Source organism: Bos grunniens, chromosome 26 (assembly GCF_055505025.1).
Source record: "Bos grunniens cultivar Pamir isolate PY7600 chromosome 26, Bosgru_T2T1.0, whole genome shotgun sequence".
In the NCBI taxonomy this organism is placed as follows: Eukaryota; Metazoa; Chordata; class Mammalia; order Artiodactyla; family Bovidae; genus Bos; species Bos grunniens.
The window spans coordinates 632047-655597 of record NC_141190.1 but is presented as its reverse complement, the minus strand read 5'-3'; the positions used below and the strand labels follow the sequence as shown (position 1 = coordinate 655597).

Sequence of the window (23551 nt, the reverse complement as noted above, 5' to 3'; positions counted from 1 at the left end):
CAGACCACCTGACCTGCCTCTTGAGAAACCTAAACGCAGGTCAGGAAGCAACAGTTAGAACTGGACATGGAACAACAGACTGGTTCCAAATAGGAAAAGGAGGATGTCAAGTCTGTATATTGTCACCCTGCTTATTTAACTTATATGCAGAGTACATCTTGAGAAACACTGGACTGGAAGAAGCAGAAGCTGGAATCAAAATTGCTGGGAGAAATATCAATAACCTCAGATATGCAGATGACACCACCCTTATGGCAGAAAGTGAAGAGGAACTAAAAAGCCTCTTGATGAAAGTGAAAGTGGAGAGTGAAAAAATTGGCTTAAAGCTCAACATTCAGAAAATGAAGATCATGCCATCTGGTCTCATCACTTCATGGGAAATAGATGGGGAAATGGTGGAAACAGTGTCAGACTTTTTTGGAGGGGGCTCCAAAATCACTGCAGATGGTGATTGCAGTCATGAAATTAAAAGATGCTTCCTCCTTGGAAGAAAAGTTATGACCAACCTAGATAGCAAATTGAAAATCAGAGACATTACTTTGCCAACAAAAGTCCATTTAGTCAAGGCTATGGTTTTTCCAGTGGTCAAGTATGGATGTGAGAGTTGGACTGTGAAGAAAGCTGAGCAATGACGAATTGATGCTTTTGAACTGTGGTGTTGGAGCAGACTCTTGAGAGTCCCTCGGACTGTAAGGAGATCCAACCAATCCATTCTGAAGGAGATCAGCCCTGGGATTTCTTTGGAAGGAATGATGCTAAATCTGGAACTCCAGTACTTTGGCCACCTCATGTGAAGCACTGACTCATTGGAAAATACTCTGATGCTGGGAGGGATTGGGGGCAGGAGGAGAAGGGGACGACAGAAGATGAGATGGCTGGATGGCATCACTGACTCAATGGACGTGAGTCTGAGTGAACTCCGAGAGTTGGTGATGGACAGGGTGGCCTGGCATGTGGCGATTCATGGGGTCGCAAAGAGTCGGACACGACTGAGCGACTGAACTGAAGTGAAATATATAATCACTAATGGTTTTTCTTCACAGATGACACTGTAATGTTACTATGAAGCAGTCAAACTATATTAATATATGGACTTCTCTGAACTAATATGTAAATAAGAAATATACTTGAGGGAATATGAGGTATGTATATGTAAGCAGCAAAATATTAAACTCATCAGAGTATTTACATTCTAAACATATTCTTGAAAATTTAGTGCTTCTACAATTTATTTTGTTAAATTATTAAATCATACTTTCAAGAAACTTTAACTTAATATGTTTTCTACTTATAATTTTCTAAAAGTTATGGGTTAAATCTCACTTTCTTTATTTTGTAAATCCTGATTTTCACATTGCTAAACAAATGCATATGACTTATTTCTTAGCATTGGTAACAGGATTAAATGAGTTGATAAAATTCAAAATTAGGCTAAGCAAAAGTAAGCACTCAATAAAGGTCAGGCATTTTTCTTCTTTTTCTTTGTTGCTGTAAATAAATTGTATAACTGAGTGATGGTCTTTGTTTAAATATATCATGTAAAAATAAGTTATAAAGAAAGTGTGCCCTCCTTTTTAAAATAATTCAATTGTTACTCAAGAAACTGAAAAGAATTGAGAGGAGCTTGTTTTCGGTACCAAAGGGTCTGTATTCTTCCCCAGGTTAGGGTAATTTTCTGCCTTTTTAAAAATATATATACAAATATATTATTTTTGAAATTATTTCAATTAAAGGCTACTACAAGATACTGAGTACAATTCCCTGCTACACAGTAAACATTTGTTGCATGTCTATTTTTAAAAAAGAAATCCAAAGTAATCCCAGGGCTGATCTCCTTCAGAATGGACTGGTTGGATCTCCTTGCAGTCCAAGGGACTCTCAAGAGTCTTCTCCAACACCACAGTTCAAAAGCATCAATTCTTCGGCACTCAGCCTTCTTCACAGTCCAACTCTCACATCCATACATGACCACAGGAAAAACCATAGCCTAATGCTCAAAATTCTCCAAGCCAGGTCTCAGCAATACTTGAACTGTGAACTTCCAGATGTTCAAGCTGGTTTTAGAAAAGGCAGAGGAACCAGAGATCAAATTGCCAAAATCCGCTGGATCATCAAAAAAGCAAGAGAGTTCCAGAAACATATATTTCTACTTTATTGACTATACCAAATCCTTTGACTGTGTGGATCACAATAAACTGTGGAAAATTCTGAAAGAGATGGGAATACCAGACCACCTGACCTGCGTCTTGAGAAACCTGTATGCAGGTCATGAAGCAACAGTTAGAACTGGGCATGGAACAACAGACTTGTTCCAAATAGGAAAAGGAGAACGTCAAGGCTGTATATTGCCACCCTGCTTATTTAACTTATATGCAGAGTGCATCATGAGAAACACTGGGCTGGATGAAGCACAAGCTGGAATCAAGATTGCCGGGAGAAATATCAATAACCTCAGATATGCAGATGACACTACCCTTATGGAAGAAAGTGAAGAGGAACTAAACAGCCTCTTGATAAAAGTGAAGGAGGAGAGTGAAAAAGTTGGCTTAAAGCTCAACATTCAGAAAACTAAGATCATGGCATCCAGTCCCATCACTTCATGGCAAATAGATGGGAAACAGCAGAAACAGTGACTGACTTTATTTTTCTGGGCTCCAAAATCACTGCAGATGGTGACTGCAGCCATGAAATTAAAAGACACTTATTCCTTGGAAGGAAAGTTATGACCAACCCAGACAGCATATTGAAAAGCAGAGATATTACTTTGTCAACATAGGTCTGTCTAGTCAAGGCTATGGTTTTTCCAGTGGTTATGTATGGATGTGAGAGTTGGACTATAAAGAAAGCTGAGTGCCAAAGAATTGATGCTTTTTAACTGTGGTGTTGGAGAAGACTCTTGAGAGTCCTTTGGACTGCAACAAGATCCAACCAGTCCATTCTAAAGCAGATCAGCCCTGGGTGTTCATTGGAAGGACTGATGTTGAAGCTGAAACTCCAGTATTTTGGCCCTCTGATGTGAAGAGCTGACTCATTGGAAAAGATCCTGATATTGGGAAAGACTGCGGGCAGGAGGAAAAGGGGACTACAGGGGATGAGATGGTCAGATGGCAGTACCGACTCAATGGACATAGGTTTGGGTGGACTCCGGGAGTTGTTGATGGACAGGGAGGGCTGGTGTACTGCCGTTCATGGGGTTGCAAAGAGTCGAACACGACTGAATGACTGAACTGAACTGAACTGAAACCCTTTTTCTACTACTTCAGTTACCTTGATTTTTCCTCACTGCCTGCTGCCTTTGAGCAAACCACAATGAAACAAAAAAGGTGTCCAATATACCTTGTGGCAAACTCTGTGAATGTCAACAACATTTAACTTTACTTAACTGTAGTGAGTATATTTTGTATCATTTGTTGGTCCCTCCAGAATGTGTTCCCTGTGTTGCACAATTTTAAGCAATTTCTGAACAAAACAACGTAATGATGTTTCACAAGCATAAACAATCATTATGCCTAATCTTTTGGGACTCAGTTTGCCTAACAGACAGGGACTGATCACTTGAAATTTCAGATCATTCTGCTGAATCTATGTAAAATTAAACATTAATAATTACCAGCAAAGATTATTTTATCATGTGGGAAAACAACTCAGAAATGTTTAACTGTTTTTATTTATTTTTTATTATTGGGGTTTGCAGGGACACTAGTGGTAAAGAACTCTCCTGCCAATGCAGGAGCATAAAAGACAGGAGTTCAAACCCTAGGTCAGGAAGATACCCTGTAGGAGGACATGGCAACCCACTTTAGTATTCTTGCCTGGAAAATCCCTTGGACAGAGAAGCCTGCTGGGCTACAGTCCACAGGGTCGCAAAGAGTCAGACATGATTGAAGTGGCTTAGCATGCACACATATACATGAGCCTTATTAAAATTTGAATTTTATAAGAACTCAGTGCACATTAAAGCAGTGAGTTAACTTTTCTGTTGGACTTTGCAAGGCTAACAAGTAATAGTTTATATTGTACCAAAGATTCAACCCTACATCTGCAACCCACTCAGTTATCTGTTAGGTTGTAAGGAAATAATAATTAAGCCATTAATTTAGAAGCTTGGAGTTACATTTAGTTAAGTCTCAAAAAATTGTTGTTTGAACATTCTGTTCAAAAAATAAAATAATTTAAAATTAACTTTGTTTTTTTTCTGAAGTCTGATGGAAAGCTTTTAAAGGCATGCAAGTCAGAGAGAAATGAACACTTCTTTTCTTCAAACTCTCTAACAAATTCTCCTCATTCCACACATGTATAAAGTGATAAATAGAAAGACATACAGATAGAAAATCCATAGACAATGCTTATTACAAAGAAAGAAAGAACAATTATTATTAAATGTGGATATTTTGTCCTAGGAAGACTTTTATGATTTTTATAACACCATTTTCTCTAGTAGAATAAATGACAAAGAACCTCAAACATAAATTGTACAGAAGTCATCGTATTTGTTTGCATTTTATTTCTAATCAATCTGTAATGATTTAACTCTGTAGTTTTTCTTAGAGGCTTGGTAGAAATTCAAGAAAGTTTAAAAGAGATCTATCAGCATGCACAAAGCTATGAGTGTCTAAAATACGTTCCTCAATTATTTTAGAAAAAAATTTTTCAACATTTTCCTTCTGTCAAATCATAAAATCTATCTTCAGGATTTCTTATTAGAGTTAATTTCACTTTAAAATGTTTTTCAATTCATTCTATGATCACTGTTGTTTCAACTATATAACATTTTTTTTAAAGAAAACCCCTAAGTTTTAGAGCCCTCAGGCAAAAAGGATTTATTATCTCTCATGTTTACATGGGCTAAGAACAATCTCTCTCCACTTGTGGTGTCAGCTGAGCAGTAGGCTGGCTGTATGGTCAATGAAGACCTCAGTCACAGGGCTGATATTATACTTGATGAGGCTGACAGCTGGATGTGATCCATGTAATGAGTGTCTGGCTTGGACTTCCAGTGAAAACATGGTGGTTGAGTTCAAACATTTAAAATTTCCCTGGAAAAAAGTTCTAGCCTTAGAAGCTGTACACTTTTAAGCATTCTATTGAAAAAAGCATGTCACAGGGCTTATAGCTCTGAGCTATGTGTTGGATATTTCTGAAGACTACCAGATTTGATTTAACCTCAGAAAGAGTAGGTTCTGCAAGTAATCCAAAGATATTAGAAATATCTATGTTGGGAAAGAATGATGTCTGAGTCTCTAGGAAGCTGAAATCAGCATCACGGCACAGACTTTACAGAAAAGCCGGATATTCTGATGAAGAAATAAAATGGTTTTGTGTGTTCTAGTGTGCCCCAGTAGAAACTAAGTGCCAGATGATGAGCTAGCAAGTAAACATTTAGCATCTGCTGTCTATTCTGTGCTGGGTTTTACATGATCCACCAACTCAAATTTTGGTCCAGCACAATAGCAATCCATGAAATGGGAGTCATTCACTTACAACCTGGTTAAATTAGGTTGAGATGTTAGTAACAAATTATATGAACAAAGGATGCGGATTTTTATATTACCTGTCTCTGCCACACAGACCCTTACACAGTCTATGCTACAGTTTAATAAGCTAGGGGTTTCAAATTAAGAGGCCCCAAATAATATTTGGAGCTTAAACAGATCCAAAAAAGGAGACTCCAAATAAGGTTGGAGTGGCAACAGTGGTAGTGAATCTGCCTGCCAAGGCAGGAGATGCAAGAGATGGGGGTTCAGTCCCTAGGTTGGGAACATTTCTTGAAGTAGAAAATGATAACCCGTTCCAGTATTCTTGCCTGGAAAATTCCATAGACAGAGGAGCCTGGTGGGCTACAGTCCAAGAAGTCACAGAGTCTGACATGATTGAGCATACACACACAAATAAGATTTGAGCCAAGTGCAAAGAAGGGCTTTTACACCATGTAGGAAACAGTGGTGGTTCTGAATGATAGCAGTGAAGGCAGTTTGTCTTGGTGGTCTTCTATTTCAAATTGAGAGAGTGTGGCCTGAAGATGGTGGCCACTCTCTGACCCACAGATGGTGATGAACAGCGCTGGACACTCATTTATGGACTGAGGATAGCAAGGGTCCAAGAACATGGCATTTGAGGAAGAGGACTTTAGATGAAGTTGTGAAAGAGGCACAAAGCATGCTGATTTGATATATATATATTTTAAACTACTAAGGAGTAACTGGGCTTCCCAGGTGGCTCAGTGGTAAAGAATTTTCTTGCTAAGCAGGAGACAAGAGTTTGATCCCTGGGTTAGGAAGACCCCCTAGGGTAGGAAATGACAACCCACTGCGGTATTCTTGCCTAGGAAATCCCATGGACAGAGGAGACTGATGGGCTACAGTCTGTGGGGCTACAAAGAATTGAACTGCTTAGTGACTAAACAGCAAGGAGTAACTACAACAGAAGAGGTCTGCACTGATAAGAAGGATTGGAAAACCCATCATATGCATACTCGTCCCCTTCCCTTCTCCCTCACAGCCCCAGGGACACCATGGGCAGCATAGTCACAGTGTAAGGAATGAAGACCATGTGTTACCAAAAACATGACTCCTTCCTACTGCTACCAATGCTGAATGTCCAATCTGTTAGAAGCAGAGACCTATGCCAAGTCCTGAGTGTGGCACCCATCTTTTGAGATAAAAATCAGAAACATGTGATACAACAGTTATATCAAATCCCTTCAATGTTGAATGGGACAGCAGTTTGTCCCCACTAAAATCAATAGACTGAAAAGGAATTTTTCTTCCCAAGACCCATTATCCTAAGATGTGTTATTTTTCAATAGTTTAAAGGATGTTTTGTTCTTGAAAGTATAAGCCATACAATATTCCCTCAGAAGAAATACACTCACTCTATAGCAATGAAAGTTTGACATGGCCATGGTCTTAATAGTTTATCTCTTGTCAAGACTCAGTTGGCTTGATTGGATCTATGAATGGCAACCTGACAACACAGCCAAGTCACCAGCTCAGAAAATGATTTGGCTACATTGGTGCACCATCCTCCATGATACACTGTAGGTAATGAACTGATGAGAACATAAGTTATAGTGTCCCTAACAGCATAGGATCATGCATCTGGAAACAAAGACGTGAAAGTAGAATTGATCCTTCTCATCATTACATCTTGTGAATAATTTTCTGATTTTATGTCTCCTATTCCTATAATATTAGGCTCACTGGATTGTAGTATGAGAATCCCAGAGGGCAAATATTTGCACTAGCAGCTCAATTAGTGTTTTAAGAAACTGGAATCTTTGACTACTTCACACCAACCGACTGTCAGACAAGGAAAGACTTAATGTGCCAGTTAAGGTAATGAACTCGGATTAACTTAAGAAATTAGGGGTACCCATGCACAATGGAGCAAGGAAAAAATATATATATATATATATGAAACATAGGAATTCATATGGCATCTTTAGAACTTCTGTGTCCAGTGATAATGCCACTGCCAGTGGGAAACTGCACAAACTATTAATATAAATTGACAAAAATGGGCAATTAATTTCTCAGTAATTATGCAGAATAAAAATTATGTCACTGCACCCAGAACTAATCAGTGGAGCTAAAATGCAGGCTGAATATAGAAGAGACAGTGCTTAAATGATCATGGTAAAATGTTCAACCAGAAGAGTTTGGCTGTTTCATACAAAAATAAACACATTTTTTTTTACCATACAAATCAACAATTTATCAAAAGGATTTGAAAACTTGCATCTCTATAAAAATATGCATAAAGACATTTATGGCTGATTTATTCATAATTGTTAAAATTTTGAAGCAACCAAGATGTCCTTCAGTAGGTGAACAGATAAATAATCTTTGGTACATCCAGATAAAGGAATGTTATTCCAAGCTAAAAAGAAATGAGCTATTAGCTATGAAAAGACACAGAGGAACCTTAAATGCATGTTGCTAAGTGAAAAAAGACAACCAAAAAAGGCTATGTATTATATAATTACAACTCTATGACATTCTGGAGAAGGCAAAACATGAGAGACGATCAGAAAATCCATGTTTGCCATGGGTGAGGGCAGTGGGGATGAGATGAATGAACAGAGCAGAGAGGATGCCTAGGGCAATGAAAATACTCTGTGCAACAGTACAATGATGGATTAAATCATTACACATTTGTCCAGAATCACAAAATGCACAATATCTAGGGTGAAACCTAAGGTAAATTATGGACACTGCATGATTAAGATACATCAATGAAGATTCATCTATTGTAACAAGTGCACCACTTTGGTGCTGCTGCTAAGTCGCTTCAGTAGTGTCCGACTCTGTGCGACCCCATAGACGGCAGCCCACCAGGTTTCCCCTTCCCTGGGATTCTCCAGGCAAGAACGCTGGAGTGGGTTGCCATTTCCTTCTCCAATGCATGAAAGTGAAAAGTGAAAGTGAAATCGTTCAGTCCTGTCTGACTCAGCGAACCCACAGACTGCAGCCCACCAGGCTCCTCTGTCCATGGGATTTTCCAGGCAAGAGTACTGGAGTGGGTTGCCATTGCCTTCTCCGCCACTTTGGTGAGTGGTGTTGATAACTGGGAGGTTATGTATCTGTGACAGTAAGGGGGTATAAGATAAAGCTCTGCATCTCTCTTCAATTTTGTTGTAAACATAAAACTTCTCTAAAAAATAAAGCCTTTTAAAAAATGTCTGACCATATACATGTAACACTGTAAAGATAATAACTTCATTTTATGGACATTTTAAAACCAAAACATTTTAACCAAGCAACATATCATATTTAACTTTGGTTCAACCTGAAGGAAAAAATTTACATGGTGTTTATACTATTTGCATAGCTTGTGTCTCTCAAGATAGCTAAAATCCTCAATATTAGAGAGAAATGAGGCAAAATTATGATTTTAAAGTGCTTTATTTTTCATCTCTATTGACAAAGCATTTTATGTTCAAAGAGAACGGATAGTTTCTATCTCTTTCTTAGAATTTGACCATTAAAATATTTGTTATATCTACTATGTGTAAGTTAAAATAGGAAAATATCTATTTTCAAGGAGGAAATAAGACATCAGCAAACTGAGCCACAAAGGCCAAAGGCTTCTCTGCCTATTGATACTGAATCATTGTACAAGTCTTGATTTAAAATGTCCTAAATCTGTACCCTTATGGCAGAAAGTGAAGAAGAACTAAAGAGCCTCTTGATGAAAGTGAGAGTAAAGAAGTTGGCGTAAAACTCAACATTCAGAAAACTTAGCTCATGGTCCCATCACTTCATGGAAATACATGGGGAAACAGTGGCTGGCTTTATTTTCTTGGGCTCCAAAAATCACTGCAGATGGTGATTGCAGCCATGAAATTAAAAGATGCTTACTCCTTGGAAGGAAAGTTATGAACAACCTAGAGAGCATTTTTAAAAGCAGAGACATAACTTTACCAACAAAGGTCCGTCTAGTCAAGGCTATGGTTTTTCCAGTAGTCATGGATGGATGTGAGAGTTGGACTATAAAGAAAGCTGAGTGCCAAAGAATTGATGCTTTTGAACTGTGGTGTTGGAAAAGACTCTTGAGAGTCCCTTGGACTGCAAGGAGATACAACCAGTCCATCCTAAAGAAGATGAGTCCTGGGTGTTCATTGGAAGGACTGATGTTGAAGCTGAAACTCCAATACTCTGGCTACCTGAGCAAAGAGGCTGACTCATTGGAAAGGACCCTGATGCTGGGAAAGATTGAGGGCGGGAGGAGAAGGGGACGACAGTGTATGAGATGGTTGGATGGCATCACCAACTCAATGGACATGAGTTTGGGTAAACTCTGGGAATTGGTGATGGACAGGGAGGGCTGGTGTGGTGTGGTTCATGGGGTTGCAAAGAGCTGGACATGACTGAGAGACTGAACTGAACTGAAAACTATACCCAGCATTTCTTTAGTAACAACACAATTCTTATTTTTTATTCAAATACATCTTTTCAATAATCTTTCTCAAATCATTTTTTACCTCCCAATTCCTCAAGCTGTAGATCAATGGGTTTAGCATAGGAATCACCACAGTATAGAAAACGGAGGCAAAATTGTCTTTATATAGTGAGTGGCTTGATCTGGGCTTCAGGTACATAAAACTGAGGGACCCATAATGCATAGCAATAGAAAACAGGTGAGAGGTGCAGGTAGAAAAGGCTTTCTGTCTCCCTACAGCAGAACGGATCCTTACGATGGCAAAGATGATGAATACATAGGATATGAGTACAATGATAAGAGAACAGAAGACATTGAATCCTGCAGGGCTAATAACATCAGCTCTTTGACTTGGGTATCAGAGCAGGCCAGAGTGATCAAGGGAACATCATCACAGTAGAACTGATTGATCACATTAGGGGCACAGAAAGCCATGTGGAATGTAGCTACTGCTTGTATGAATCCCACCAGGAATCCATAAATATAAGAGCCAGTGACCATTTGGATGCAGAGTTTCCTAGGCATAAGAACTACATAGAGTAAAGGGTGACATATGGCCACATACTGATCATAAGCCAAGGCAGACAGCATTAACAATTCCCAAGCTGAAAATGTGATAAAGCAACACACTTGAGTGGCACATGCATAAAGTGATACACTTTTAATTTCATGAAAAGTGTTTACAAGCTTGTTTGGTGTGATGGTGGAGGAACCATAAAAATCCACAAAAGCCAGATGACAGAGGAAAAAATACATGGGTGTGTGAAGTTGAGGACTCACTTGTATTAGCACAATAAAACCAAGATTGCCCAAGGCAGTAATCAAGTAGATTAACAATAAAATGCAAAAGAAAATGAATTGAAGCTCTGGGTTATCTGTGAGGCCCAAAAGGATGAACTCAGTAACCACTGAACGATTGCTTTCTGCCATGAAATAAGCAATTCTATAGTAAATCCCACCAGATCACATGCTCTGAATAATCTTGACTCTGAAAGGAATGATTAAGTGTGAGAAGGCAGCCCTGGCACTTCAGGCTGTCATGCTAAATTCAGTTAAAGTAGAATCTTGATAAGCACCCTGAATTATGTGTAGATTTATTGTGAATTTACTGTAAAAACATTTGGTCCAGGTGGAAATTCCACTAAGAAGCTATGAAAGAAGAAAGAGAGAATTTCAATTAAAATTTTATAATCAATACAATAGCAAAGACTGTGTTGTGCTTTTCTTTAAAGAAACAAAAAAGAGCATTCAGGATATAAAGTGGCTTTGATAGAAAATACATTAACATAATTTCTTAAGTTGTATATTTCTTTCACAGAACTGTCATTTTATCATTTCATAAGAATATTAAAAATAAGCAAAATCAAGCATGGAAAGTATAAGTAAAAAATCAAAATACTAACAGTATGTATCTTTAGGGAACCAGTTTGGTATAATCGTAAAAGTTTCTTCACCTTGTTTTTTCTTCATATTCTATTTTTTTCAATATATACATAATATTTATATTTAGGAAAATGGCATTGTGAAATTTTCTGGCTATCTTTTGGGGAAATACACACCAGTGAACAATTTTCCAGATTGTAAAATGTTTTTAAGTAATTAAGATATATGTTTTTAAGCTCTATCTTGAAGTATCAAATGGTCCCAAGTGAAGAGCATTTGGACAGAATTTAGAAGAACCTCACTTCACAGAAAATTTATATAAACCCAAGGTGGCTTCTCAGTGCTCAAAAACTGGTACAATTGAATTTGTTCCCATCCTTTCTTAACAGGGCAGAATATAAGTTAACATGATTTTCCTTTATCACTGTATTTTCTCAGGTTACTTTACATGCACCTTATAGATTTTCAAGACAGTAAAAAACATGATAAAATAAATATAAAAGCTCCTCCCACATTAAATTTGGATTTACATCCCCTTGAAAACTTATCTTGGTTACTCCTTTCTCTTTCTGTCCCCATCACCAGTTTTCAACCAAACTTATTGGAACAGGTATCTGTCCCCAACTTCTCAAATATATTTATAACTATTTTCAGTTGCTAAGTTGTGTCTGATTCTTTGTGACCCCATGGACTGCAACATGCCAGGCATCCCTGTCCTTCACTATCTCCCAGAGTTTGCTCAAATTCATTTCCTTTGAGTCATTGATGACATCAAAACATCTTATCCTATCTCGCCCTCTTCTCCTCCTGTCCTCAATCTTTCCAGCATCAGGGTTTTTATCAGTGAGGCTGCTCTTTGCATCAGGTTGCCAAATTATTGCAGCTTCAACTTCAGTATAAGTCTTTCCAGTGAATATTCAGGGTTACTTTCCTTTAGGATTGACTGGCTTGATCTTGCAGCCCATGGGACTCTCAAGAGTCTTCTCTAGCACAACAATTTGAAAGCATCAGTTCTTCGGTGGTCAGCCTTCTTTATGGTCCAACTCTCACATCCATATATGACTATTGGAAAATGATAGCTTTGACTATACAGACCTGTGTTGGCAAAGTAATTTCTCTGCTTTTTAATATGCTGCCTAGATGTGCCATAGCTTTTCTTCCAAGAAGCAAGCATCTTTTAATTTCAAGGCTGTAGTCACCATTAGCAGTGATTTTGGAGTCCAAGAAAGTAAAATTTGTCACTGTTTCCACTTTTTCCTCTTCTGTTTGCCGTGAAATGATGGGACTGGATGCCATGATCTTAGTTTTTAGAATGTTGAGATTTAAGCCAGCTTCTTCACTCTCCTCTTTCACTCTCATCAAGAAGCACTTTCTGCCATTAGAGTGGCTCTTTGTGATCCAACGGATTGTAGGCCACAAGGCTCCTCTGTCCATGGAATTTTCCAGGCGAAGATATTGGAGTGGGTTACCATTTCATACTCCAAGGGATCTTCACAACTCAGATATGTAACTTGCATCTCTTATGTCTCCTGCACTGACAGGCAGACTATTTAACCACTAGTGCCATCCTGGAAGCTCCATTTATAACTTAACAAGGTGTAATCCACCTATCTTTCTCATTAAAACAAAAAAATTCCTGAGCATGTTTATTATCTACTTCCCTATTTTTGAATTCAGTAAAACCTGTATTTTTTGGCAGCACTGTAGCACTGAACTCGATTGAATACAAGTTTGAGTTCTAAAGCAAAGCAGTCTTCTGAGTTTGTTTATTTTGATCCTCAGTCTTGGAGTCTGTTTCTATTACTATGCTTTAGATGGCATGTTCTTCATGTTCTCTCCAAAGCTCCTTCCTCTCATTTTGGCACCTTCTTGATCAATTATCCAATCCTATGTGCTCAATAGGCATCTATATGCTGATTATGAACAAATCTATTAATAAATTATTTTTCCAACTACCTCTTTCTGCTCCAGTTTTATACAACTAAATATCTCTCAGAAATTACCATTTAGATATTTATCAAAGTATTACACACAGAAAACAACTTGATATTTCTGCACATGGGACCCAAAACCCAAGACTTGGCATATACATTTTCTAGCGCAATGAATGGTCTTCCCAGATGGTGTTAGTGATAAAGAATCTGCCTGTCAATGCAGGAGACATAAGAAACACAGGTTCGATCCCTGGGTTGGGAAGATCCCCTGGAGGAAGAAATGGAAACCCACTATAGTATTTTTTTGCCTGGAGAATTCCATGGACAGAGGAGCCTGGTTGGCTCTAGTCCATGGGGGTCACAAAGAGTCGCAATGAACAGTGTCATTATCCATTTGCTCTCCAAATCAGAGAGCAATTTCTTTTACTATGCTTTCCTGATCCTCATGCCAATGTTCAATTTGCCCCCCTACTACCGATAAAGAATCCACCTGTCAATGCAGGAGACACAGTAGATGCGCATTCAATCCCTGTGTTGGAAAGATCTGCTGGAGGAGGAAATAGCAACCCACTCTAGTATTCTTGCCTGGGAATTCGGCTCCTTTGTGACTGAGAGACTAAACAATGACAAGACTAACAATTTTATCCCTCACACAATTTTCAAATCTTGTCATATATATTGCTTTATTGGTCCAAGCACAACGATGCCTTTTTTTTTTTTTTTTTTTACTTTTAGTCTTGCCTCTAATCTGTCTTATTTTTCTCTGTTCCTCAGTTTTCAGCTTATATGAGATTTTACAGAAACTTTATTCTTATTTTGTCCTGATGAAACCCTTCAGTATCTTCCCATTGCCGTTTGGATAAATTTCAAGTTCTTTCTCATGGCTAACATAGCCCTTGAAAACTTCATTTCTGCATCTCAGATCAGGCACCTCCTGAAACATTTTTTATTTTTTTTAATCTAGTTTCTATGTCACAAGTATTCCAAATTTAAATATGAGACAGAATTTTGTACATCCTTTATTCTCCTCCTAGAACACTTTTCCTCTGCCATCATTGTTTTTATTTGCCTGATTTTTCTTTTACTTAATTTTCTCTACTCTATTAAATCACTTCCTCTTAGAGAATTTCAAGGGAGTTTAAGTCCTCCTCATATATACATTCTTGCAGCCACTGATTCCTTCATAATATTCACCACACTATACTGAAGACAACTATTAATATGTCTATAACACATTCTAAAGGAATGATGCTAAAGCTGAAACTTCAGTACTTTGGCCACCTCATGCAAAGAGTTGACTCATTGGAAAAGACTCTGATGCTGGGAGGGATTGGGGGCAGGAGGAGAAGGGGACGACAGAGGATGAGATGGCTGGATGGCATCACTGACTCGATGGATGTGAGTCTCGGTGAACTCTGGGAGTTTGTGATGGACAGGGAGGCCTGGCGTGCTGCGATTCATGGGGTTGCAAAGAGTCAGACACGACTGAGTGACTGATCTGATCTGAAGCTTGAACTCCTTTTGGCAAGCAATAATATTTCTATTTCATATTCAATTTAATCTTTACCTCCAACTGTACCTAGTATACAGAAGATGGTCAATCAGATCAGATCAGATCAGATCAGTCGCTCAGTTGTGTCCGACTCTTCGACCCCATGAATCGCAGCACACCAGGCCTCCCTGTCCATCACCAACTATCGGAGTTCACTGAAACTCACGTTCATTGAGTCAGTGATGCCATCCAGCCATCTCATCCTCTGTCGTCCCCTCCTCCTTCTGCCCCCAATCCCTCCCAGCATCAGAGTCTTTTCCAATGAGTCAACTCTTTGCATGAGGTGGCCAAAGTACTGGAGTTTCAGCTTAAGCATCATTCCTTCCAAAGAAATCCCAGGGCTGATCTCCTTCAGAATGGACTGGTTGGATCTCCTTGCAGTCCAAGGGACTCTCAAGAGTCTTCTCCAACACCACAGTTCAAAATAATTATCCCTAAATGATTAAATGGATAAAGTTATATTTTTGTAAGTCCAAATTCCTTCCCCCAAAAAGGGGATTGAGCATATTTTTCTACTACCTAATGCCTTTCAATATTCAATATGTCATCATTCAGTTCAACAGCAAACCCCTAAATAGTTCAGTGTGCCTGAACTATTTCAGGAATCTTTGTGAGGCCAGTAACATTTAAAATTACCTGGGTATTTATGAGACAACTTTGTATTTTATGTATGTAGTCCCTTGGGTAGATTTCTTTTTGTACTACATTCTTTTTAATAAAGGTTGAAAACAATATAATTATACATACATACATGAACATAATTATTTAATGTTTAGTAACTGGGGGGAAAATTATTTCCCTTGAAATGGTAGATCATTTTTTCATCTATGTTTAGTTAAAGATCTAAAGTAAAGGAATATTTTCATGATCTCTTTTGGGAAAACAACTTGATTAGTTGCTATGTCTGCTTTGATTATTTGCTTTGAAGTCTGTCACATTGGCTTTATATTAAAATTATGAATTTATTTAAGATAAGTGTTACATCTATGGGCCTTGTATTTGGTAGCAGTTTTTGTAAACCATTGGATAAAAATGAATTTCCCAATAAGTAACTTTCATTCCTTCCTTCTGAGATTCATGTTCAAATCAATATTATGATTGACATTTCAGTTCAGCTGCAAAGATTAAAAGTATTCATTTCTTTCTCTTCAGTATCTAGAAGACAAAACATATAAAACATAGGTCAATTTACATTTCAGATAAATATATGTGTACTTGCTTTAGATGGCCAGCCAGATGATACTGCACATCTAAGAAGAAAAGATATTAAGAGTTTTGTTCACATAATAGGGCTTTCTAGGGAGAGGAAGGTGAACTCCCAATCTGATCTGAAAATATGGCTAGGAGGAGCCAGCAATGGCTATGGGGTTTGAGGTTTTTTATTGTGATGAGTGAGTGGGACTGAGTGAGGATCCCCATGTGCAAGAAAATACTTATATAGTTTGAATCTTCTGCAAAAGATGGAGCAGTGGGTTCCTTACTCCAGTTATGGACTAAAATGAGACAAAGTGGTGAAGCTGGAAAGCTGTAACTGGTCAAAACAGCAAAAGACAGTTAGATACTTCTCTCCACACCTCTCTTTTTCAATAGGCTCTCCATCCTGTGATATCAGAGATGAATTTTATAATCATGTTTTTGAACCTGTCCTTTTCTGTCCCAAATAAGAAAGAATCTTTCTGTGATATAGGGTGAGATTATTTCTGTAATGAAACAAAGGGAAAGAGTCAAGGAAGAGTGAGAAACAAAATTCTATGAGTTGGGAGCTGACTGAGGTTTGGACAAAGGCACCCAAGAGGATGTGCCCTCGGGCTGCACCAGGCCTCTCTAGTGAGCACACATGGCCAGTGGAGACAGCGTCCCAACCAATGAGTCTGTCAGGAGCCTGTACCAGGAGTCTCTAAGGCTAGCCTGGATAACAGTCTGACCATGTCTAAGCACAGAGTCGGTCAGCTTGTCAACTGGAATCTCCCAGGCCATGCCCAGCACATGCTGGTCCACTAGTGGTCTCCCATGGGAGGAAGGGATGGCACCCAGACTGAGGAAGAATGGCAATACTCAGAGCCCACAGCCAACAACCATCCCTGAGCATGACCCCTCCTGAAGCCGCCCTGTCTGCAGGGTTAGGGAGGGCCCACCCATCCTCAGGGAGGACCCATTCATCCTCAAGGAGATGCTGGTGTCCAGAGAGTCTTAGCCAGGAGCTTCTTTTAAATGAAACATTCTGAATTCCTTGGGGGGGAAAAAAAAAAAAAAAACTTGCTATGTATTAATTATTGTATTTTTGGTTCCTGGGTTGTTGCCAATGGCCTAGCTGTTTAGCCTGCCACATGGAAAGTTGCATACAGAGAGATCTGTGGCCACAGACAGTGGAAGCAAGTAGTGGTTGCTGATAAATTTGTCTTAGACTTTCTCCAAATGGGCTAAGGTGAAGTCCCTGCAATCTAACATATCCTGATGTACTGGATTAATGCCATGAGGCAACAGGGAAGGTCACTGAAAAAATTTCAGGTGAAAAGGCATCTGCCTTTCACAAATATACTACAAATTGGGTAAAATTTGGGGGGACTTGGGTTGGATCCTGAATAGCATGTTTGAGGTTTATATCAAGATTGACCTCACCCTGTTTTTTTGAATCTTGTGATTGTGTGTACGCATGCTCAGTTGTGTCTGGTTCTTTGAAACCCCATGGAATGTAATCCACCAGACTCCTCTGTCCATGGAATTTTCCAGGTAAGAATACTGGAGAGGGGTCCCTATTCTAGTGTTAAAGAATATGCCTGCAATGCAGGAGATGCAGGAGTCATGGATTCGATCCCTATGTTGGGAAGATCCCCTGGAGGAGGAAATGGCAATCCACTCCAGTATTCTTGACTGGAGAATCCCATGGACAGAGGAGCCTGGTGGGCTACAGTCCATGGGGTCAGAAAGAGACACGACTAAAACAACTGAGCACACATGCAGGCATATATATATATATGTATATATATATACAAAATCTCCCTTTTCTTGTACTGTATGTATACAGATGTTGAAATATAATGTTGTACACTTGAAACTTATATAATATTATAAACCAATGTTACCTCAATATATAAAGAATGTAAACATGTCAGTTCCTTTTGTACTAAAGGGAATTGTGCCTTCAAGCAAGAGACTGTATCATTAACCATTTTTAAATTTTATTTCAGCTTTGAATCACATTTTATAGATCATCACCATGAGTCTATCTTGAAACATACTTCAGAAGACCTGTCTTAGGAGTACATAGCACATGGTACATAGTGATGCAGGCACAGTGGAATCTGTGGAAGTGACTAGGAATCTGACAGGTGGTGGCTATGATTAAAGACTTCTCTGCTTGGGCCAAGAAACACTTCAGGCACAATAAGAATGATACAATGGATACAGAGGTTGGTTTTACTCTGCCATGCCTGCAAAGTACTTTACTTCCAAACATGAAGTAATGAAATAGAATCTAAAAGAGCTCTATTTATCCTCCTAACTTAAAAGAGTTGAATATTTGAGAACAGACTTTGATATATTCATTATTGTGGTTGTAATTTTAAGGCTAATCATAAAGTTATTAACAAATATACAGTCATTTAAAAAATTTTTTTTCAGGGTTTTCTTTTTTTTTTAATTTTATTTTATTTTTAAACTTTACAATATTGTATTAGTTTTGCCAAATATCAAAATGAACCCACCACAGGTATACCTGTGTTCCCCATCCTGAACCCTCCTCCCTCCTCCCTCCTCCCTCCCCATACCCTCCCTCTGGGTCGTCCCAGTGCACCAGCCCCAAGCATCCAGTATCGTGCATCAAACCTGGACTGGCGACTCCTTTCATACATGATATTATACATGTTTCACTGCCATTCTCCCAAATCTCCCCACCCTCTCCCTCTCCCACAGAGTCCATAAGACTGATCTATACATCAGTGTCTCTTTTGCTGTCTCGTACACAGGGTTATTGTTACCATCTTTCTAAATTCCATATATATGCGTTAGTATACTGTATTGGTGTTTTTCTTTCTGGCTTACTTCACTCTGTATAATAGGTTCCAGTTTCATCCATCTCATTAGAACTGATTCAAATGTATTCTTTTTAATGGCTGAGTAATACTCCATTGTGTATATGTACCACAGCTTTCTTATCCATTCATCTGCTGATGGACATCTAGGTTGCTTATTTAAAGTTTTCTAAGGGATGGTATGGGGAGGGAGGAGGGAGCGGGGTTCAGGATGGGGAACACATGTATACATGTGGTGGATTCATGTTGATATATGGCAAAACCAATACAATATTGTAAAGTAATTAACCTCCAATTAAAATAAATAAATTAATATTAAAAAATAAAATAAAAATTTCTAAAAAGCTATGGTATATTGTTTTGTAACAGTTTGTAACAAATGAAAAATACAATCTTAGTAATAAGCCCTTATAAAGCAAAAGGCAATTGTGTTAAACTAAACTTTGGGAAAGATGGATTGTTTTATTTATTTTCATAAGGAAAGATATATTGCTTTTAGGTATTACTGGCAAAGAGGTATTTAGGTATTACTTGCTTTTAGGTATTACTGTTCTTTTAAAGTTACAAAGGATTATGAATTGGAACATCAAAATAAGAAATATGTTAAAAGATATTGTTCAATTAAAGCATTAAATTAAAATTAAAAAACAAATGCTAGATGACTCATTTAACTTTTATTTTGACATAGATTCAGAGTTTCAAAAAAGATGCTTTTCTCAGAAATCTATGACATTTGTGAATAAAATTAAAGACAAAATAAATGAAAAGATATATTGTACTCATTCAGTTGAGTTCAGTTCAGTCGCTCAGACGTGTCTGACTCTTTGCGACCCCATGAATGGCAGCACACCAGGCCTCCCTGTCCATCACCAACTCCCGGAGTTTACTCAAACTCATGTCCATTGAGTCGGTGATGCCATCCAGCCATCTCATCCTCTGTCATCCCCTTCTCCTCCTGCCCCCAGTCCTTCCCAGCATCAGGGTCTTTTCCAATGAGTCAACTGTTCACACGAGGTGGTCAAAGTATTGGAGTTTCAGCTTTAGCATCATTCCTTCCAATGAACACCCAGGGCTGATCTCCTTTAGGATCGACTGGTTGGACCTCCTTGCAGTCCAAGGGACTCTCAAGAATCTTCTCCAACACCACAGTTCAAAAGCATCAATTCTTCAGCACTCAGCTTTCTTCACAGTCCAACCCTCACATCCATAAATGACCACTGGAAAAACCATAGCCTTGACTAGATGGACCTTTGTTGGCAAAGCAATATCTCTGCTTTTGAATATGCTATCTAGGTTGGTCATAACTTTCCTTCCAAGGAGTAAGCATCTTTTAATTTCATGGCTGCAATCACCATCTGCAGTGACTTTGGAGCCCCCCAAAATAAACTTAGCCACTGTTTCCTCATCTGTTTCCCATGAAATGATGGGACCAGATGACATGATCTTCGTTTTCTGAATGTTGAGCTTTAAGCCAACTTTTTCACTCTCCTCTTTCACTTTCATCAAGAGGCTCTTTAGTTCCTCTTCACTTTCTGCCATAAGGGTGGTGTCATCTGCATATCTGAGGTTATTGGTATTTCTCCCAGCAATCTTGAGTTCAGCTTGTGCTTCATCCAGCCCAGTGTTTCCAATGATGTACTATGCATATAAGTTAAGTAAGCAGGGTGACAATATACAGCCTTGGCGTACTCCTTTTCCTATTTGGAACCAGTCTTTTGTTCCATGTCCAGTTCTAACTGTTGCTTCCTGACCTGCATAGAGGTTTCTCAAGAGGCAGGTCAGATGGTCTTGTATCCCCATCTCTTTCAGAATTTTCCACAGTGTATTGTGATCACACAGTCAAAAGCTTTGGCATAGTCAATAAAGCAGAAATAGATGTTTTTCTGGAACTCTCTTGCTTTTTTGATGATCTGACAGATTTTGGCAATTTGATCTCTGGTTCCTCTGCTTGTTAAAATAGTTATATTCTCCAAGGCAGTTTACATATTCAGTGTAATTGTTTTCATACAATCATAAGTGTATGTTACTCAAACAAGGACATTCTTTAAAGACCAAAGAACTTCAGTTGAAATCAGCAAATTAACTTTATTATTGGAGCCATAGATCTTACTCTGTGCAGAAGGACATGCTTCCTTGTTAAAATTCAAGTTGCTGTTTCAGTCTTTTAAAGTGAGATTTTCTGTCAGTGTTGATATCAGTGTTCATGTTAGAGTTTCAGAATCAACAGTTCTTTTCAGATTCCTCTTACTCTATGTGTGTGTGTGTGTGTGTTTGTGTATGTGTGTGTGCATGAGTGTATTTTATACCATTCTGATAGTTGAAAGCTACTTTAATAATCTAAAGAAGATATGATATTTTTTTACCATGTAAGTTTTTTGAATTGAAGCATTCAAGTAAAAATTCTGCTGTGAAAAAAAAAAAAAGAGATTTTAAGTGATCTACAAAACAAAATTTAAACCACTGTTTGCAACTGAATTTATTTCAATCTTATATCTTTCAATATTGCTGTTGTAGTTCAATCATTAACCATGTCCAACCCTTTGTGACCCCATAGACTACAGCACGCCAGGCGTCCCTGTCCTTCATTATCTCCTGGAGTTTGCTCAGACTCACATCCATTGAGTCGATGATGCCATCCAACTATCTCATCCTCTGTCATTCCCTTCTCTTCCTGCCTTCAGTCTTTACAAGCATCAGGGTCTTTTCCAGTGAGTCAGCTCTTCACATCAGTTGGGCAAAATATTGGAACTTCAGCTTCAATATCAATCTTTCCAGTGCATATTCAGCATTATCAGAAGTTATAATTTACAAAATAATAAAAAATAAAATTAGAAAATAAGTGTATCTTCTGTATTAATAATTAACTAATTAACTTTCTAATTAATAAATAATTAACTAACTAATTAATAATTAATTAACTTTCCCTTGGTGGCTCAGATGGTAAAGAATCTGCTGGCAATGTGGGAAATTGGTTTCATCCCTGTATCAGGAAGATCCATGGGAGAAGGGAATGGAACTCATTCCCATATTCTTGCCTGGAAGATTCCTTGGGCAGAGGAGCCTGGAGGGCTACAGTCAATGGAGTCAAAAAGAGTTGGACAGGACTGAGATTAACACTATCACTTTCATTTTTTAAATATTGCAGTGTTAGAAAGCATGCTACTAAAGGTATGATCATGCAGAAAAACTATTTGTTTTTTACTTTTTTTTTTTTTTTGCCTCCTAAATGTGAAGGCTTTCAGTTAAAACATAAGTCACTTATTTTATAGTAGAATACACTTTTGCCATAGTTCTCTTCAAAGCATTTTTACTTCCTTGTTCCTCAGGCTGTATATGAGAAGATTTAGCATGGGAATTACCACTATATAGAATATGGAAGGTATTTTATCAGTATCAAGGGAATGGCTTGTTTCTGGTTGCATATACATGAAAATGATCAGACCATAAAATATAGTGATAGAAGTCAAGTGGGAAGCACAAGTAGAAAATGCCTTTTTTCTGCTTTCAGCTGGTTTAATCCTTAGAATGGCAAATAGAATGAATACATAGGAGACAAGGATGATAAAAAGAGAAAAAGATATTGAACCCAGCAAGTGTGAACAGTAACAGCTTTTTTATCTATTTGTAATGGGTTTCATGACAGGCCAGGGCAACCAAGGGGATAGCATCACAGTAAAAGTGATTTATTATGTTTGAATGACAGAAAGATAAGTGGAATGTAAGAACTGCTTGTAGGAGTCCCACAGAAAAGCTATATAGATATGTGCTAACCTCCATCTGAATACAGACCCTTCTGTTCAAACAATGGTATGGAGTAAAGGATTACAAATGGCCACATACCTGTCATAAGCCATGACTGAGAGCATATAAAATTTGCAAACCACAAACATGATAAAGCAAAACAACTGAGTGGCACAAACAAGTAAGGATATTCTTTTAGTTTATTGGAGGAAGTTCACCAGTGTTAGGAGTGACTGAGGAGGTATAGCAAAAATCAACAAAAGCTAGGTGGCTAAGGAAATAATACATAGGTGTGCGAAGCTGAAGACTGACACAAATTAGCATGATTAATCCAAGATTACCCATGATATTAATTAAGCAAATCACTAAAAATATCCCCCAAAGTAGGACCTGAAGCTCAGGACTGTCTGTGAGTCCCAAGAGGATGAATTCAGTTACTTCTAAATTGTTGTGTTTGGCCACAAATTGTGTATAGAAGCATATCATACTTTTATTGCCAGAATACCCATTGCAGATAATCTGTCACTTTGTGGATTAAGGACTTCACTCATGCTTATTTTATGGTGACCATATTGGAAAGATAAATCCTCACTGGTCAATGGGCCATTCTCAGATTTCAGTGCTGCCTGCTTTGGATTTGAAGGGATTTGCTCCAGGTAGGAATTCCAACACACTCAGTAGTCCAGATGTTTGTTAAGAAAAACTGAATGTTTTGAATTAAAATGTAGGATATCATGCACATAAAAATCCAGCATCATAGGTAGTATGCTGCTGCTAAGTCACTTCAGTCGTGTCCGACTCTGTGTGACCCTATAGATGGCAGCTTACCAGGTTCCTTCATCCATGGGATTTTCCAGGCAAGAGTACTGGAGTGGGGTGCCATTGCCTTCTCTGCATAGGTAGTACAGCAGGATAAATATTTCAAGAGTTAAAGAGATGACCATGAATATATTAAGGTTAATATATTAAGA

At 38.3% G+C, this 23551-nt stretch overlaps 2 pseudogenes; both read right to left on the bottom strand.

Moving 5' to 3' along the window:
- Window positions 1–9928: 9928 nt before the first annotated feature.
- On the bottom strand, window positions 9929–10947 carry LOC147343926 (olfactory receptor 5AL1-like; annotated as a pseudogene).
- Window positions 10948–22097: 11150 nt separating this feature from the next.
- Window positions 22098–23205, bottom strand: LOC147343925 (olfactory receptor 5AL1-like; annotated as a pseudogene).
- Between the last annotated feature and the right edge of the window lie 346 nt (window positions 23206–23551).